This window comes from Nycticebus coucang, chromosome 6 (genome assembly GCF_027406575.1).
Source record: "Nycticebus coucang isolate mNycCou1 chromosome 6, mNycCou1.pri, whole genome shotgun sequence".
In the NCBI taxonomy this organism is placed as follows: domain Eukaryota; kingdom Metazoa; phylum Chordata; class Mammalia; order Primates; family Lorisidae; genus Nycticebus; species Nycticebus coucang.
This window is the reverse complement of record NC_069785.1, coordinates 56,985,071-57,004,795: the sequence shown is the minus strand read 5'-3', so window position 1 is coordinate 57,004,795 and position 19,725 is coordinate 56,985,071. Positions and strand designations below refer to the sequence as shown.

Genomic DNA, 19,725 nt, shown 5'->3' with positions numbered 1-19,725 from the left:
ATACTGAGAGTGGTGGATTTGAACATGGACCCAGCCAAACTGCAACAAAAAAATAACTGGGCGCTGTGGCGGGCACCTGTAGTCCCAACTACTCAGGAGGCTGAGGCAAGAGAATCACCTAAGCCCAAGAGCTGGAGGTTTCTGTGAGCTGTGAAGCCAAGGCACTCTACTGAGGGTGACAAAGTGAGACTCTTGTCTCCAGAAAAAAAAAAATGGACTAAAGACTTAAATGGAAGACCTGTAACTATAGAATTACTAGGAGAAAACATTGGGGAAGTACTCCGGGATGTTGGTCTGAGCCACCATGCCCAGGTGATAACTAAGAATTGTTGAATCTATGATTATAATTATAGATTGTCTATTTCTCCTTTAAGTTCTGTCAGGTTTTGGCTCATGTATTTTGGAGATCTGTTACTGAGTGTATGTAGATTTAGCATTATTATGTCTTTTTGATGAATTTACCCCTTTTTCATTATAAAATGTTCCACTTTATCCGTCATAATATTTCCTGATCTAAAGTTTACTTTGTTTCATAAGTCTATCTAACTTTCTTATGATTAATTTTTGAATGGAGTAATATTTTTCTATCCTGTTACTTTTAAACTTTTTTTTTTTTGTAATACTTCACTCTTTCAATAAAATTTTAAGAAATGTCACAATGACATGAGCTTGAAGTATCTCTAGGCATTTTCTTTGACGCTCATGATGTGATACTGGTGATATTATAAACAGCAGAAAAACAGGGGCTTTGCATGACCAAATTATGGAGGCACATGCCTGCTTCTTTCCACAGGAACACACCAAATGGTGACGGTGATGATTGTCTCACACCCACCCTGAAGGAGAGAGACATCACGTGATGTAGCTGTATTCATTTGCCAATGCTTGTCTGCGTTTGATGTGCTATTTGTCTGTAAGAACTTCAACACACTTCTTAATCATGCTGATACTGGGATTAAACCTAGCTTTTGACTGGCTAATCACCTCTTGAATAAGGGCATTGTGCCAAAGCTCTTTTTGTGTTTTCATGGTACGAACATGATAGCAGCTTGGAGATACATTTTCTGGACCTCATCAACAACACTTCTAGTCTGCTCCATTTTCTGTGGTATGTCTTTCTGCATTGATGTAGTGATGTTAAAGTTTGTTCTTTTACTGCTAAAGTTCATGTTTAATGAAAATGAAGATTCTGCATCCATGTCTTCCTTTTCTGAGTCATGGTTAATCATTTTCACATCAAATAATGATTTGATTGTTTTCGTCAGTTCCTTTTCATTCATCTGAGTACTGTTGGAGCTCTTTATAGCTGACGATTTCACCGTTAAAGGCAAGAAGGACTGCCATTTTGTATGTTGTGACCATGGCTATATATGGTTTGCCCAAATAGTTCATTTTAACTTCACCTGTACACTAATAATGTAACCATGTCAGTTTCCTTCCACTAAAATACTGGCTGTAAAATAATTCAAACATCTGCATACTTTTCTCTAATTCCTGGGGAATCACAAATGTAGATGAAGGAGCCTGAGTAAAAGGCCATGCACCAGCCTGTTAGAACATATGTTTGAAAACTAATCCCCAAATCTATTACTGTGTCTTGGTTTTTGATAAAATTGTCAAACTTATTGCTGAGATCAGCACTGACACTCATATCTGTATACATCTAATATAGCTTGCTGGTAACTCATAACCACAGGATTGCTTTAGTTTATTGATCATGGCTTCTTCGGAATCCGTAGACATAGATAATCCATGAATTAGATGTTTTGCCAGCATTCTTGCATAGAACTTTTGAAAAACACTGTTATCGGGCGGCGCCTGTGGCTCAGTCGGTAGGGCGCCGGCCCCATATACCGAGGGTGGCGGGTTCAAACCCAGCCCCAGCCAAACTGCAACCCAAAAAAAAAAATAGCGGGGCGTTGTGGTGGGTGCCTGTAGTCCCAGCTACTCGGGAGGCTGAGGCAGGAGAATTGCTTAAGCCCAGGAGTTGGAGGTTGCTGTGAGCTGTGTGAGGCCACGGCACTCTACTGAGGGCCATAAAGTGAGACTCTGTCTCTACAAAAAAAAAAAAAAAGAAAAAGAAAAACTTTTTTCTATATTGACTGTTATCAATATATTTGAAAATAGTAATGAAGCTTATGAGTTTGTCTTCTACTTCATACTCAGTCATCCCTTTTGCTGATTTCTTTAGTAAGTGATTACAGTACTTAGCAAGCAGTTCAGGTGCTTTGCAAACAGACTTGGGTTCTCTGTAATTAATAACTGATATAAGGGCTTTACCCAATGTAGTCATAAAGTCTTTTGATCACCACTCAAAACAGTGTTAATTAGTTGAACAAATTTACTATGTACTTCCAAAACTGATTCCACAAATAGAGTTGGCGTATTTTCCTGAGTAAGGTTACTGGTTGCTCGAAGGCCCTCATCATGGATATGGTTTTGCAGTTCCTGAATCATATGAGGTAAAGTACTGGACACAGCACAGGGTAAGACATATGTATTTGCCATCCATGTCATTTTTTTCTCTTGTCAAATGATGTTATGACATTCTGTGTGTAAATAAGTGTTCTTCTACTATTTGTTGCTGACATTCATGTATCACTTTAGTATATGAACTTGGATGTAAGTATTTTTGGAAATTGAATTTCTTCAACTTTTAATCTACCTAGAACCTTTTCCATGTACTGTAAGCAGTTTGATTATTGTAATAAATTTGAAGCTTCTTTGTTTGTAATATTCTCCTGTTTCAGTCAGAAAGTGAGACTCAAATGTTTCCTGATAAAACTTTAAGGGGAATTTTTTCTCATACTGTTTAACATGAACTGAAGAGTTAATAACCCCATAGATTACTTTCTGGTTTGTGTTTTCTCCCCCATGATCATTTTTAATTTCTCAGAGCAGCATTCATATAAGAATGGTCTGGAGTGGTTCAACCATCAATTTCCTCCACATATCCAATGATAGTGCTCCTATTTCCATAAGTGTCTTGGGTTTTGGTTCATTCACATCTACACCACCATACCATACTGAAGGTCAACATCTGTCAATTTATTCTTTTTAATAAACTACATGTTGAGAAACCTATATAAGCAGTCCATATAGACTACACTCTTGCTATGTTCTTGCCAACACCTATGATACATAAGTACTTGTTCTTCAGACTCCAGAACTGTCTTGTGCAAATGCTGAACATGATTTTCTAAAAAAAAACTTAGTGTGTATATAAAGACTTTCTCTAAAGGATGGGCCACACATAAAGCACAGAGCAATCGTTCCATGTTGCTCTTTTGATGTATTCCAGGATGATAACAGCTTCGATAGTAGTTAATAGTTTCATCAAAATCTACTACTTTTGGTTTCAAGGACACTGTGCAAGGTTAGGGTTGAATCTGCCTCCATGAAGAAATAAAGCGAAGCCTGGGCAGAACAGGGCCAGTGGGGACAGTGGGAAAGGGGAGAAGGATGGGCTTATTACGGGATCCACAAAACAATCGTGCTCATTTTTAAATTTCTTGTATTATTTATTTTTAAAGTGGGTTTCTTGGCTCACACCTGTAATCCTCCAGTCTGAGTTAAGAGCAAGACCCCCATCTCTACTGAAAATAGAAAAAAATTAGCTGAGCACTGTGGGCCAACTTGTAGTACCAGTTACTCGGGAGGCTGAGCCAGGAGGATCAACAACTTGAACCCAAGAGTTTGAGGTTGCTCAGAGACAGGCTGATGCCACAGCACTCTAGCCTGAGCAATAAAGTAGATTTCTTTCAGACAGCTGATAACTGGGCCTTGCTTTTTCATCTAGTCTCACTCTTTCTGCTATTCAAATAGAGGCTTAAGAATATTTGTATTTCATACATATTTACTTATATGTTTGAATTTATTTATATATTTTTTTGAGACAGAGTTTCAAGCTGTTGCCCTGGGTAGAGTGCCGTGGACTCATAGCTCAAGCAACTTCCAACTCTTGGGCTCAAGTCAGCCTCTTGCCTCAGTTTTTCTATTTTTAGTAGAGACAGGGTCTTGCTTTTGCTTAGGCTGATCTCGAACCTGTGACCTCAAGGAATCCACCCACCTCAGCCTCTGAGAGTGCTAGGATTATAGGCAAGAGCCACTGCACCTGGCCCTGAATTTATTTTTTGAATTAATTTTTTTTTTTTATTAAATCATAGCTGTGTACATTGATATGATCATGGGGCATTATACACTCGCTTCATAGACCATTTGACACATTTTCATCACAGTGGTTAACATAGCCTTCCTGGCATTATCTCAGTTACTGTGCCAAGACATTTACATTCTACATTTACCAAGTTTCGCAAATACCCCTGTAAGATGCACTGCAGGTATAATCCCACCAATCCCCCTCCCTCCCCTCCCTTTCCCACTTCCCCCTATTGTTAGGTTGTAACTGGGTTATAGCTTTCGTGTGAAAGCCCCAAATTAGTTTCATAGTAGGGCTGAGTACATTGGATACTTTTTCTTCCATTCTTGAGATACTTTACTAAGAAGAAGATGTTCCAGCTCCATCCATGTCAACATTAAAGAGGTAAAGTCTCCATCTTTCTTTAAGGCTGCATAGTATTCCATGGTGTACATATACCACAATTTATTAATCCATTCGTGGATCGATGGGCACTTGGGCTTTTTCCATGACTTAGCAATTATGAATTGGGCTGCAATAAACATTCTGGTACAAATATCTTTGTTATGTTACTACCCAAAGCAATATATGATTTCAACGCACTCCCTATTAAAGCTCCGCTGTCATACTTTAAAGATCTTGAAAAAACAATACTTTGTTTTATATGGAATCAGAAAAAACCTCGAATAGCCAAGACATTACTCAGAGATAAAAAAAAAAACAGGAGGAATCACGCTACCAGACCTCAGACTTTACTACAAATCGATAGTGATCAAAACAGCATGGTATTGGCACAAAAACAGAGAAGTAGATGTCTGGAACAGAATAGAGAACCAAGAGATGAATCCAGCTACTTACCGTTATTTAATCTTTGACAAGCCAATTAAAAACATTCAGTGGGGAAAAGATTCCCTATTTAACAAATGGTGCTGGATGAACTGGCTGGCAACCTGCAGAAGACTGAAATTGGACCCACACCTTTCACCATTAACTAAGATAGACTCTCATTGGATTAAAGATTTAAACTTAAGACATGAACTGTAAAAATACTAGAGGAGAGTGCAGGGAAAACCCTTGAAGAAATTGGTCTGGGCGAGTATTTTATGAGGAGAACTCCCGGGCAATTGAAGCAGCTTCAAAAATACACTACTGGGATTGATCAAACTAAAAAGCTTCTGCTCAGCCAAGAACACAGTAAGCAAAGCAAGCAGACATCCCTCAGAATGGGAGAAGATATTTGCAGGTTATATCTCCGACAAAGGTTTAATAACCAGAATCCACGGAGAACTCAAACGCATTAGCAAAAAAAAAACAAGGGATCCCATCACAGGCTGGGCAAGGGATTTGAAGAGAAACTTCTCTGAAGAAGACAGGCGCAAGGCCTTCAGACATATGAAAAAATGCTCATCATCTTTAATCATCAGAGAAATGCAACTCAAAACTACTTTGAGATATCATCTAACTCCAGTGAGACTAGCCTATATCACAAAATCTCAAGACCAGAGATGTTGGCGTGGATGTAGAGAAAAGGGAACACTTCTGCCCTGCTGGTGGGAATACAAATTAATATATTCTTTTTGGAAAGATATATGGAGAACACTCAGAGATCTAAAAATAGATCTGCCATTCAATCCTGTAATTCCTCTGCTGGGCATATACCCAGAAGACCAAAAATCACAACATAAATTTTTGTATATATTTAAGATCTACAACATGATGTTTTAATATAAATTTAATAGTGAAATGATTACTACAGTTAAACCAATTAACATATCTATCATCTTTTTTGTTGTTTTTTTTGGCAAGAGTGCCAAAAATAGACTTTTTAAGCAACTTTGTAGTATATGATATATTAACTTCAGTCCCCAAATGTTTGTTAGATCTTCTAGAACTGTTCATCCCATATAACTACAACTTTTCCCCCTTTATCTGTAACTCCCTTTTTGTCCTTCCTACCTTCACTGGTAATCACTGTTCTATTCTTTGTTTTTAGGCATTTGAATCTTTTAGATTCCATTTGAGTGAGATCATGCAGTATTTTTCTCTCTGTGTATGGTTGGGTTTAAATATATCCCTTTTGTTTTCTGCTTGTCACATTTTTGTCTTCCTCTTTTGCTGTCTTTTATATTAACTGAGCATTTTTTTGGTATTCTACTTTAACTCCTGTTGGATTAACTATATTTCTTTGGATTTTCTTTGATTTTTTTTTGCATTTGTCATAAGTTTAGAATATTCACCTTTAAGTTTTCTCAGTCCTCAAAAATATTAAAATGATATTCTATCACATCTTGCTTAATTATCGTGCAAGAATATACTTTCATGTATCCCTCCCATTATTCTATTGTCATAAACTTTACTTCTTATGTTATAAACTCCACAACACATTGTAATTTTTGCTTTAAATGCTCAGTTGTCTTCTAAAGAAGTGTTTTTGTTTTATTGTTTATTTATTTAGGGAGATAGGGTCTTGTTTTATTGCTTAGGCTGGATGATAGTGTTGCTATCACCACTCACTGCAACCCTTAATCTCTGGAGTTCAGTGATCCTCTTGCCTCAGCCTTCTAAGTAGCTCGGACTAAAGGTGCATGCCACCATGCCTAGCTAATTTGTTATTTTTTGTTTGGATGGGGTTTTACTATGTTTCCCAGACTGGTCTTGAACTCTCCTGGGTCTCAGAGATCCTCCTACCTCAGCCTCCCAAAGTACATGTGTTAGCCACCGCCCCCAGGCTCTCTTTCAAAGAAGTTTAAAAATGAGGTAATGTGGCTTATATTTAACTTACTTTTTAATTATTAAATTTATAATATCTGGTCTATTCTTTCTTTTTTATAGATCTATGTTGTATCTGCTATAATTTTGGTTTTTCTGGAGACATTCTCAATATTTCTTATAGTATGTGTATGCTGGTGAAATATTTTCTCAGTTTTTGTCTGCAAAAACAAAGTCTTATTGAAAAAGAGTGTCAGAAACTGAAATATTGTCTCTTGGACCCATCAGAATGAGGTGTGGTGTCCACCTCCAGCTCACAATTCCAATCTTAAAGTTGTTTTTGCTGTTGTCATCATCATTATTATTATTAATTACTATTATTATTTGAGACAGAGTCTTACTCTGTTGCCCAGGCTAGAGTTTAGTGGCATCAAGATTGTTCACTGCAACCTCAAACTCTTGGGCTCAAGTGATTCTCCTGCTTCCACCCCCCAAAGTGATAGAATTATAGACGTGAAGCCAGCCCTAAAGGTGTTATTATTAAAAGCCCAACGGAGGATTTCCCTTTCCTGGCCTGCCAGCATCAGCAAGACTAAGAATATTGGGGTTTGGGGAGCTACGTCTAGAATGCTGATGTCCTAGTTCTCGACATCCAATATGCCATATATGTGGATATATATGGATAAATTATTTATCATAATGATGAGAGTGAAAAATATTTTCTTAACAATTGGAGCAGAAATTGGTACCCTTGGGGCACAGGTTAACAGGGCTACATATTTATATGTAAATATATATTAAGTGTATATGCGCGTAATACACAAGTAACATGTGTATATTTATACATTTATAAAACCACATTCATCTCTTAGGTGGTGCCAACGTTCTTTTGTTTCACTGACATTTCACTCTCAGGTCTCATCTTAACTTTCACCTTCTCTGAGAAGCCTTCCCTGACTTCCTCAGTCATTCTATCACCAGTGATTCTATCGCAGCTCCCTGCTTTGTTCTCTCTCTCTCCTCCTTGGCACTTCTGACCTTGTGAAGTTACCAGGCACTTGGTCAGTAGGCACTAAATATTTGAGTACCATATAAAAATGGTACTGTTGAATGGGCTTGATAGCTGGACTTTCGGCAATGTGGTGCAACCAAGTGGAAAATCACATGATAGGAGTCTGAGGGGAAAATATTTAGCCTTCACGTTCAGAGGATGTTTTTGTGGAATACAGAAGTCTAAGTGTATGGTTGTAATCTTTTTCTTTTTGCAGTTTCACAATGTTTTATCACAATGTATTATGTCCTTCAATTTTTTTTTAATTTTTGTTTTGAAATTGGTGGTATTTCCTTTCTTTCTTTTTTTTTTGTTTTTGAGATAGAGTCTCACTCAGTTGCCCAAGCTAGAATGCTGTGGTGTCATAGCTTGCAGCAACCTTAAACTCCTGGGCTCAACTGATCCTCCTGCCTTAGGCTCCTGAGTAGCTGGGACTACAGATGCCTACCACAACCCCGGGATATTTTTTTCTATTTTTAGTAGAGAAGTCTCACTCTTACTCAGGCTGGTCTCAAACTCCCCAGCTCTAGCAATCCACTCGCCTCAGCCTCCCAGAATGCTAGGATTATAAGCATGAGCCACTGCACCTGGCCAGTGGTATTTCTTATTTTTTTGTTTATCATAATGTGCTCTACCCCATCTAATTTAATGATCTCCCCTTTATCATTGGGATTTAGCAATTGCCTTATAATGTGCTTTATTTTCTTTGTATTTGTCCAGTGTGAGGTTTGTTGAACTTCTTATATATATGGGTTTATGATTTTCATCAAATTTGGAAAAAATTGTCTATTTAGATAGTATTAATAACATGTCAATATATGTTAATAAGTAAATATTTAAAATATAAAATGTTTTATAATATTTACGTAAGTATTATATATAACATCTACATAAATACATATGAGATATATTCATATATTTTATAGAAATGTATATAATTATGCATAAATTCACATATTTATTAATATATATTAATATATTCACATGTATTTTATTTCCCCCTCTTTCCTTCTGGAGCTCAATTACATGTAACTTAGATTTCTTGGTATTGTCCTACAGGTCACTGAGGTGCTGTTTCTTGTTTCTTTTTTTCTAGTCTTCTCCCTGTGCCATCTTTTCGATTATCAAGTATTCAAGTTTGTTCTTATTTTCTTCTGCAATCTTTAATCTTCTGTTACTCCATTCTATTAAAATGTTCATTTCAAATACTATAATTTTTATCTCTATCAGTTCATTTTGGTTCTTTTGTATACGTTTGATTTCTTATTGTGTCTGTTTCCTTCTAAATATTTAGTCATCTTTGTATACTTCTCTTTCCATTATATGATATCTGGCAGAATTTTAATTATCTTGGTAAATACTGTGTTTATTCATTGTGAGTGTTGTGGCAATAGCGATCAAATCCTGTTCTCAAAGATATCGTTGACATTTGGTAGAATGTCTAGCACAGAGTAAACTCAGGAAATATCCACTGAAAGAAGTAATGAAATAATGACTTTAATGACGTCTTATTTTATATCGCTAAAATTCTAACCCTACTCATATGGAAACTAATTGTGGCATAAAGTTGCCAAATGGCCTGAGAAATAGGGCCAAGTATGGACAAATTGTTTATCACAATGATAGTGAAAAATATTTTCTTAACCATTGGGGCAGAAATTGGTACTCTTGGGGCACAGGTTAGCAGAGCTACACTGGAGAGATAAATTTTGTTTTTTCAGGAAGGACCTGGGATCTGGAGTAGTGGGAGAGCGTAGGGAAAGGGGAGAGAGAAAAGACAACACCACTGCTGTGGCTTGGAGCTTGAAATGTAAATGAGCCACGGGACTTATTAAGAACAAAGATGCCTAATACAGATGTTTAAAGTTCGGTTTGTTTTAATACAAATCCCATCTGTTATTCACACAGAAAAGGCTTGTATAAGTGAAATGTGTAGGGGTGAGGGAAGAGTATGAATGAGAATATTAACCAGTTTAAGGAACAGAGTCTCATGTCTAGAAGTTGCAATGAAGAACACAGATAGCATACGTGGACCAGCAAAATCATTCATATATTGTGCTAGTTCAGTAGAACTGGGAGTAATAAGAATGTAGTGTTTTCTGACCCTCTAGGGGTTTGTAGAAATATTGGGGAGGTTATAAGACTCTCCACTGATATGAAAATGGGATTCCATACCCATTTTACCTAGATTTTTGAATCAAGTGACATTTGATTAAAAAATAATAAACACGGGCAGCGCCTGTGGCTCAAAGGAGTGGGGCGCTGGTCCCATATGCCAGAGGTGGTGGGTTCAAACCCAGCCCTGGCCAAAAACGGCAAAAAAAAAAAAAAAAAAAATTAAAAAAAAAAAAACAACAGATTATATACCAGGTTAAATGCTTTATAAATGTTATTTACTCCTCTTTAAGCACCTATGAGGAAAATGCTGTTAAAGCCCAATGTTCGTGATGAAAAGATAATGCTTAGGCCAAGACACTATCACTTATTCAAGTCACACAACTTGATGAGAGGACACTAGTGGGAAATTTTTTGGCAGGTAGATCAAAAGCAGGTGGGTCAAAGCCGTAGAGAAAAGAGGGTTCAATGCAAAACTCCAATTACTTTCTGAGGAGCAAGGTCCACTGAGGGGAATAATTTGACAAGCCAATTTTTCTGCTTTTTAAGTACATTCACAGAGGAGTCTCAAGGTTGCTGTTAGGTTATTTGTACCTTTCTTGCCCTATCTGCAGCCATGATAGCAAGGCTGATGTGTAGCAGCTGAGAACACAGCTGCCAGAGTCAGCCCAAGATTTCATTCTTAGCTCTGTCACTTATGGGTCAGTAACTTCGTTCCACTAATTTAACTTCTGAGCCTCAGCTGAGTTTTCTCATCTACAAAAGAGAGGACATGAACACCAATATTGTGTGTTCTTAAAGACTAAGATAATTAGTATGAAGAGTTTAACACAGTGCCTAGTACATAGCAACCACCCCTTAGCAACTTTCAGTTGTTGTTACATCCTCCCTACCCATGTTGCTACCCAACTGAGAGATAAAAGGGATTGGGAAGAAAACAAAACTTACTGATGATCTACTAAGGATGAGTTATCCTTTCAGATACTGTGTTCACTGTCTTATGTGGTACTTACAGCAGTCCTGTGCTACATCTGGGTCCTATGAGCCACCCTTTGCAGTGGAGAAAACTTGAGGCTAAAAGAGGCAAAGGAACTTACCTAAAATGACTCAACTATATGAGACTATCAGCCTAATTTGCAGATGAGAAAAGGCTGAGTGATAAACATTACTGGGTGCATATTTATGTGAGAGGTTCTCTAACTCCCAAGCTTATTGTACTCTAATATTATGAGCTGGTTTCTCTAGGCCATGGGTACTATCAAAGTGCAGCTAAGTCTGAGCACTTCACGGGGACTAGTGGAGAGGCTGGAATGCATGTCTATTGGCATGAGATATTCTGCATGAAAGCTTTGTTTCTGAAGGAGGAGGGAATTCAAACCTGACTGCTTGGAGATAAGTCAGAGGAGGATAATATATTGTCTGTTGTTGAGCCCATGCTGGATTGCGAGGAAAAACCCTGGCTGGCTCTGAGAATGAAGTCCTCAGCTGACAAAGAGCAGCCCCAGGTTAAGGAGATGGTCTTACTTAGCATACTTGGGTGTGTGAAGAAGGGGGAGATTTAGACGTAAAGAGGGCTGAAGAGGATACAAGTTGTGGCTTCTCTTCTTCAGTGGAAAATGCTCATTCTTCTGGATTGTGAAAAAGGAACCTAAAGTGGAGAGGGGCAGAGACATGGTGTGTCTGCAGGAAATCTGATTTAGCAAGCATGAGGGACCAACTATAGGCAGAACGCCCATGTGTGAGAGGGCAGCTTGCGTGGTATGATGGATAGTGTAGTGGATTCCCTGATGGTATTTCTACCCTTTCCCAATTTGATTTGGAGAATCTTCTTCAGTTCTAATAGTGGGCTTGATTGGCCTGGAAATATCTTTATCCCTCTTGTCAATGGTTAGTTTAGGAGTAAACATGTGACTTAATGAGATGCAAGACAAGTGGACTGAGGCTTCTGGGAATTTTTCTTCTTCAGATTGCCTCATGAGGAGTTGAGATCTCTTCCCCTCATATGTGTAAGTGAGAAAATGATAGTGCTAGCTTGTTATTGACTTACAACCACCAGGGGAATCAGAATTAAGTAGGAGGTATGTACAGCAGTGGAGAAAGTAGGTACGTCTTCGATGATGTGGTTGAAAAGCTAGAGAAAACAGTCTTGAATCTTGTTCTGCTTATGGACTTTTCTGTTAGCAAATTAGTAAATTTTTTTATTCAGTAAGCTGATTTGAGTTGGTGTCTTATTTAGTTTCAGCTGCAAAGCATCCTGATTTAGTGGGGGAATAAAAGCCAGCAAAGATTTTCCAGTTTTGTTTTTGCAATTTAGTTATCAACTGACTTATGGTCAGCACATGGAGCTAGGAGTAGAAAAATTAACTAACATATTTCTACTAAATTAGTACAGTGGTTAAACTTGGGACGGATTAAAGAGCTACGACTTTGAGATAGCAGCATAGAGGGAAAATGATAACCTGGAATTAAGACTGGATGTCAACGAGATGACAGTTGGTCAAATTAATGCCTTGGTGAATTTTGAGACTTGGTTATTCAGTGAGAATGAGGGATGTTGTTGGAAGATGGGAAATGTTTGAACAGCTGCTATTTGGAAAGGGAAGGAATTAATGAAAGATCAGTGCTGAGAAGCACTGAGGACCCAGCTGAGTTTGGAGATCATGAATTTATAACAAAGCTAATCAGTATGTTTATGAAGTTTTCTCTAGCAGGGATATAAAGGCAAGAAACAGGGCAGTATAAAAGGATGGTGAGAATCCCAAGTTGAGGCAAACAAGGTCCAGAGGAAGGACCAGGGCTCTAATGAAAATAGGAACCATTATTTAATTGATAGCAATAATTGATATTCTTTGGCATTTTAACTTTCAACAAGCTTGGTTTTTATATTATCACATTTGTTACAATGATTTGTAAAGCAGGTTATCACTCTGCCATCCTAGTTTATGGATGAGGAATTGGAGACTCATGACATCCATGCATTCATTTCATCAATGACTCATTTATTCATTTTTCAAACTTAAAACATGCGTTTGTTGTATGCCAGATTCTGCTCTAGGTACCCCAAATTCAGAAATATGAAGCTTAAAAACCTGCTCTTGAACTCTCTGGGGGAAAGACAAAGTAACACAGAAATGTAATACAGCTGAAGCAGAAAGAAGGTCCCCTCTCCCCAGATATGGAGTTTGACGAGCTTTCCTTGGATGCATAGCATTGAGCATAGGTCTTGACTGATCAGTGGGAATTGGGGGAGTGGAGGAAGAGCTGAGGACAGGGGAGCAGCAGGCATACAGGCACATACCTGTATGGGCACGATGCGTTGTGGGAATTCTGACAGTTCTGTGATACTGGAGAGCACAGTGCAAGAGAAGAAGGAAGAGGATGAAGATTGGAAATGTCTGTAGCAGCCAGACACCTGGGTACATCTGAAAGGTGATCATATTTGGCAACAATATGAAAGATGAATTGTAAGTATTATACTTGAGATGGAGAAACAAGTTAGGAGATCATTATTGTTTTGTTTTTGTTTTTGCCCGGGGCCAGGTTTGAACCCGCCACCTCTGATATATGGGGCCAGCACCCTACTCCTTTGAGCCACAGGCACTGCTCTATTGTTTTGTAAGAAGTGATGAATGGGCTTAAGAGGAGAGGAGGACCTCAAGAGCCTCTTAAAAAGAACTGGGTGCATTTGACAATCAGCCACAGGTAGTAAAAGAGGAGGAGGAATTAGTATGACTCCAGAGGTAAAGTACAGGGTGTAAATCACAAATCAGGCAATGGGCGGAATTTGGGGACTTACAACTAGTTGCAAGCTCTTTCCATGATACCACACTTGGTACCTTGGAGGCATCATCACTGCATGGTTCTTCCCAAGAAGCTGCACTGATAATTCAGAAATGAAGAGAAGAATCAATATGTTAAATTTCCTGTTAGTGTCAACCCATCTGATCAGGCGGGACCCTCAACCCCACCAAATCCTCTAGGGATTCCTGGGAATTCCCCTTAAAACAACCTGTCAGGTAGAGTCCCATGGGATCCTTTTTTGCATTCTTGCTTCAGCATCACATTCCCATCTGCTGCCCTCAAATAAGCTGACAGACATTTCAGCGTTGCCTGAGCTGGAACATAAGGCTGCCATTATCTGTGCACTGTGTGCATTTCCCTCATGTTCTCAGAGCCTCTGGGAGGGGTGTCTCCATGAGGAGAGCTTCATGCTCCACTCTGTCGCACTCTGTTATCTGCCCCCAGAGAAACAGCCCAGCTAGTGTGCACAATTCATAGTTTTTCAGCCTCTGGTCTTAAACATCTCTCCCTCTATGTTTAAAACCAGTACTAAGGGCTGAATGGGGAGCAATTCAACTCTCTTTGCAGCTTCTCCACTGCAGATTCCCAGAGAGAGGAGGCCTTCCACAATGTCTTCTGTAAGCGGTCTCTAAGAATATTTCTGTAAAGATGCTCTTGCTGTCTTTTGACTCTTGAGCAGCGGTAAGAAACTGTAGGTTTCTCTCTCTGTTTTTCCTTCATGAGAGGAACCTACTTACAACTCTTTGGAAGTGCTCAAGGCTTTCTCTTTATTCTTTTTAAATAAAACCTCGTTACCCTGAAATGTGTGTAGGTTGCTTTGCTTTCTATGCACACTGCTGTGCCGTTCCAGTTTTATTTTCAGTTTCTACTCATTTTATTTTCGATTGCCTTTGTGCCTCAATTGAACTCTTTCAGTCAAGTAATCGGATCAGGTCGACTGGGTTTGGAGAACCAGGACCTCTGACCCCCAACATCTTTTCTGATGCTGTAAAACCTTCTACATTTTTCCTAGTGCAGAAGCCTCAAGAAGAAAGACCCCTAGCAGACTCCTATATTCCCCATATTCTCCATCAGATCCCAGGTAAGATGATGGAACACCTGTGTCAGCTGACTGCACCCCTGATGATCTGGCATTTTGTTCATCCCCTTCCTCAGGTGTACTCACAAAGGTGTTAGGGTGAAAAGGTCAGTAGGTGCTCCCAGGAGGAGAAAGGAATTTCTCTAGGCCAAGTTTGGAATATGAAAGCATGGTGTTTTTTTATTGACTTCCCAGAAGGAGAACAGGGAGGTCACATGACATCCCAGAAGGTGAGCAAGGAGGCTGCATGGATTCCCAGAAAAGGACTATGGAGGATCCAACATGGCTTCCCAGAGAGGAAAAGGGAGGTGGTACATGGAGGATTTGCATGGAATTCATAGAATGCTGTAGAGCTGCTCTGTCCACTTTTCCTCTGGTGATTGATTTCTTTTAGTCTTTATTGAAAATTGTGGGTTAATGGTTCTCTATTTTACTGTAAAGACCAATCATCCCCATGAAAAGTGTGGTTAATAGTTCAGATGTGGCATTAAGTGGAAGGAAGGAGAGAAGGGAACAAGAAGTCTGGAGAGGCCACAAGAATATGGCTATGAAGTAACCTAGGTAACCAACGACCAATAGAAAGAGACCACCAATGACCAATAAGAAAGGGTAAGACTGCCTGGAGGCACAGAGAGACTCACAGACAATTTCAAATGGGGAGAGTATTTATACCCCTGCACCACCTTGGGCGTCTCCATCTCCTTTACCCCTCCTTCTTCATGATAGGGACCCACTTGCAGCTCTCTTTGGAAGTGCTCTAAATTTCTCTTTGTTCTTCCTAAATAAAATCTCTTGTTACCCTGAAACAAAAACAAAAACCTGTAGCTGGTTCTCTAGCATGTTCTTATTTCTCTTTTCATTCTCAGGAGCTGTATTATTCCCAGTATGTTCTACTCACTCGTAGCTCATAGTATATTAGTGCTGTGAGGAACTCCCGGGAGAAAATCCTAGTGCATTACTTCCATCCACTCTCCCTTCATTTATAAAGAACAGAGTCCCAAAGAAGGAAGTGGACCACCCTTGGGTCAGAATCGGGACTGACGTAACCCTCTCCGGGCTCCCATACCATGCACCGCCACCGCACACGAATCAGGTGAGGCGGATCACCTGGCTCCTCACCGTAACACCGTGGGCAAAGCACTTGTGAACTCGCTTGGTGAGTGAGGACACTGCGGCCCAGAGATTGACGTTCTCCAGACACATACAGTGAGGTAGTACCGGCGCCGCTCTGGGTCCACGTTCATCACAGCAACCCTTCTGAGATCAGGAAGACTTGACAAAATGGTGCTCTTACATTCAATTTGTAATCTGAGGTTTACGCTATCCAAACAGATATACAATACATTAACCACATTTTTACCAGGGTATTTCCTGGTATCTGAAGTGTTCCTGTGAATTTGTTGAAAGAGAAATGAATTATTTATCTTCAAGCCTCAAAAACGCCATTAAGGGAGAAAAGCCTTAATAAAAATCCATTGATTTGGTCAAGGATATTTAATTTTTGAGAGCTCACCTGTCTGTGCCAGATGACATTTGAGGATAGACCTAGTGGGAACATTTAAAGTTTATCATTTGCCTCTTCTCACTAAAGCAGGGATATCTTCCCTCATTCAGTCTGGCTATGTCATCTATGACAGGCTGATTGCCATACCTAATCATAAGTAAGAATTTTTACATTTTTACATTTTTGAGAGAAATTCCATATGTTCCTTATAACATGGGAATGTTCAGACATCTCCATTAACCTTCCATGTAGTTAGGAAATCTAACCAATGAAAGCCTCGTGCAGATTTATACCAACCCTCTAATGGGTTGAAGAGCCCTTTGGCTTTATGAAAACACTTAAGTTACAACAGAACGGACTTCTCTTCCCCATGCCAATAGCTACATGTGTGACCTTGGGGAAAATCTGAAGCTTTCAGGGCCTCTGTTTTCTGTTCTTAGAGAGTAGATCATCTCTGAGGTCCCCTGGAGCTGTGTAAGTCCCTTAGCCTTTCTGCAGTGGTCATCTGACTAAATTCAGAGTCAGACGTCCACCTGGTCTAGTTAGGAACACATCATTGCTTCGAGAATAAATGAAGTAATGGATGGGAATCTTCTTTGAAAAGCATAAATCATGAAGTAAATTACAGACGTAATTATTATTTAAATACCCAGACTATTTTTCTTTATTTTTCCTATGTAGCTGGTTGCTTACATAAACTTTTTCTAAGAAGACTTGATAGAAAAAATTCTCTTATGGAAAGAGAATGATTAAAAAGGGGTTGTATTTTACATAGCATCTATAAAACCCTGAATTTATTTATTTTTTGAGATGGAATCTCGCTTTCTTGTCCTGGTAGAGTGCTATGGCATCTTAGCTCACAGCAACCTCAAACTCTTGGGCTCAAGTGATCCTATTGCCTCAGCCTCCAGAGTACCTGGGACTAAAGGCATCCACCACAATGCCTGGCTATTTTTAAAGATAAGGTCTCGGTCTTGCTCAGGCTGGTCTCAAACCCGTGAGCTCAAGCAATCCACTGGCCTTGGCCTCCCAGAGTGCTAGGATTACAGGCATGAGCCACGGTGCCTGGCTCATAAACCCTAAATTTTTATAGACTGCTTGAAATGACAGAATGCATAGAGATGAATCCCATCTTCTACAATGAGGATATGGTGTTCTGTGTAGAAGGACTCAGATGGTTTGGGTAGAATCACAGCAAACCAAGCAAACTCTGGGCTTTCAAAGGGAACATAGAAGCAATTGCATAGGGAGAGGCCCAGGCTAATGTGTGAGAAGGCAAGGGTTACTAAAATCTATAGTAGAAGGAACGATATAGATAGTCTGGTCAAGGGTTCATAAAATTCAATGTCTTTTAGGTCAAATGAAATATGTCAGTGAGAGGATGAGCCAGTGAGGGCTGTGATGTTCTACTGAAGGTAGATACAGTTCACCTCTGGTACCATCTTGAGAATATGAGGCCAGTGTTGCTAATACATGAATAATACCTGAAAATATGGATTTTTTTTGGGGGGGGGGAGGGTGAACTTCCCTGATTTCTAACCGTTGGAAAATGTGCTTCAAGTGCAGGTAAGATCTAGTGTATGAATAAGTACTACTGATTGGAGGTCTCTTGTCTAGAACAACTCTATCATTTTACTTAAAATAATTTGTTCTTATTTATCAACTATATATTATTATGTATTTAAAACTTTTCCTAGATGTAGTGATACAAAGAGGGGTAGAACCCAGTCTGTGGGAGTCAGTCATATGAATAAGTAAGGGTAATTATGGAGTATGGTGTGTGCTCTAGTAGAGGTACTGTGTGGAGAACACAGGTGAATGGAATCCACGGTTTTAGGCGTTCTGAACTTTCTTATCAGTTTGGTTTAATTTTTAAAAACTGAATTATTGCTAATGCTTATGCTAGTAGCTATAAAAACACAATAAGGCTACCTTGAAGACAATGTTCCTGTTTTATCAGGCATGATTATTATTAAATGAAAGATAATAGCTTTTCTTCCCCTTGGGAAAAAATTGTTTTCTTTTTGAGAGTCACAAGTTATCATCATTGTCCTGTCAAACATTAACAAAAAACTTCATGCCTTGAGACACATAAAACTCATAAATCTTGTCTTCTGGCTCCATCCCGGTAAACATAAAAGATGTAAAGTCTCCATCAAGGGTACATTTCAAAACAACAGAGTAAGGTACAAATGCCTTACCACAAAAAATAAGTGAGGTGATAGTTATGTTAATCAGTTTGATTTAAGAAGCATTCCACATTGTATATCAAATCATCACACTGTATCCCATAAATGTATACAGTTATGATTTAATAAGTATTAATTTAAAAAAGTCTCAGTGCTTGTAGCTCAGTGGCTAAGGTGCCAACCACATACACTGGAGTTGGCAGATTCGAACCCAGCCCAGGCCTGCCAAACAACAATGACAATTACAACAAAAAAATAGCCGGGTGTTCTGGCGGGTGGTTGTAGTCCCAGCTACTTGGGAGCCTGAGGCAAGAGAATCACTTAAGCCCAAGAGTTTGAGGTTGCTGTGAGCTGTGATGCCATGGCACTCTACCAAGGGCGATATAGTGAGACACTGTCTCAAAAAAAAAAAAAATTAAATAAAAATTAAAACATAAGAAACAATGGAAAAAAATTTGTTTTCCATTATCACTCCTTCTTGATCCCACTGCCCCCAAGGAACCCCTATTTAGCCCCTGGCAATCACCATTCTAACTTTTTTTCTGTATGAAATTGACTATTCCAGGTACCTCTTATATGAAATCATGCAGTATTTGTTTGCAATTGGCTTATTTCACTTAGCATTATGTCTTCAATGTTTATCCAAGTTGTGTTAGGATTTCCTTCCTTTTCAAGGTTGAACAATACTCATTATATGTTATACCATATTTTGTTTATTAATCATCAATGGATATTTGGATTGCTTCTGCCTTTTGACAGTTGCCTGCTATTAACTGTTATTTATTTCAAAGTATTTAGTGAGGCGACAGATATTTTTGTTACATGGATAGTTTTTTTTTTTTTTTTTTTGGTGAACATTGTTTTTAATGTGATTTTCTTTTTTTTTTTTTTTTTTTCCTTTTTTTTTTTTTTATTGTTGGGGATTCATTGAGAGTACAATAAGCCAGTTACACTGATTGCAATTGTTAGGTAAAGTCCCTCTTGCAATCATGTCTTGCCCCCATAAAGTGTGACACACACTAAGGCCCCACCCTCCTCCCTCCATCCCTCTTTCTGCTTCACCCCCCCATAATCTTAATTGTCATTAATTGTCCTCATATCAAGATTGAGTACATAGGATTCATGCTTCTCCATTTTTGT

General features: G+C 38.9%; 1 pseudogene; it reads right to left on the bottom strand.

Annotated features, from left to right (window-relative positions):
- Positions 1-852: 852 nt before the first annotated feature.
- Positions 853-16,136, bottom strand: LOC128588689 (cullin-2-like; annotated as a pseudogene).
- Between the last annotated feature and the right edge of the window lie 3,589 nt (positions 16,137-19,725).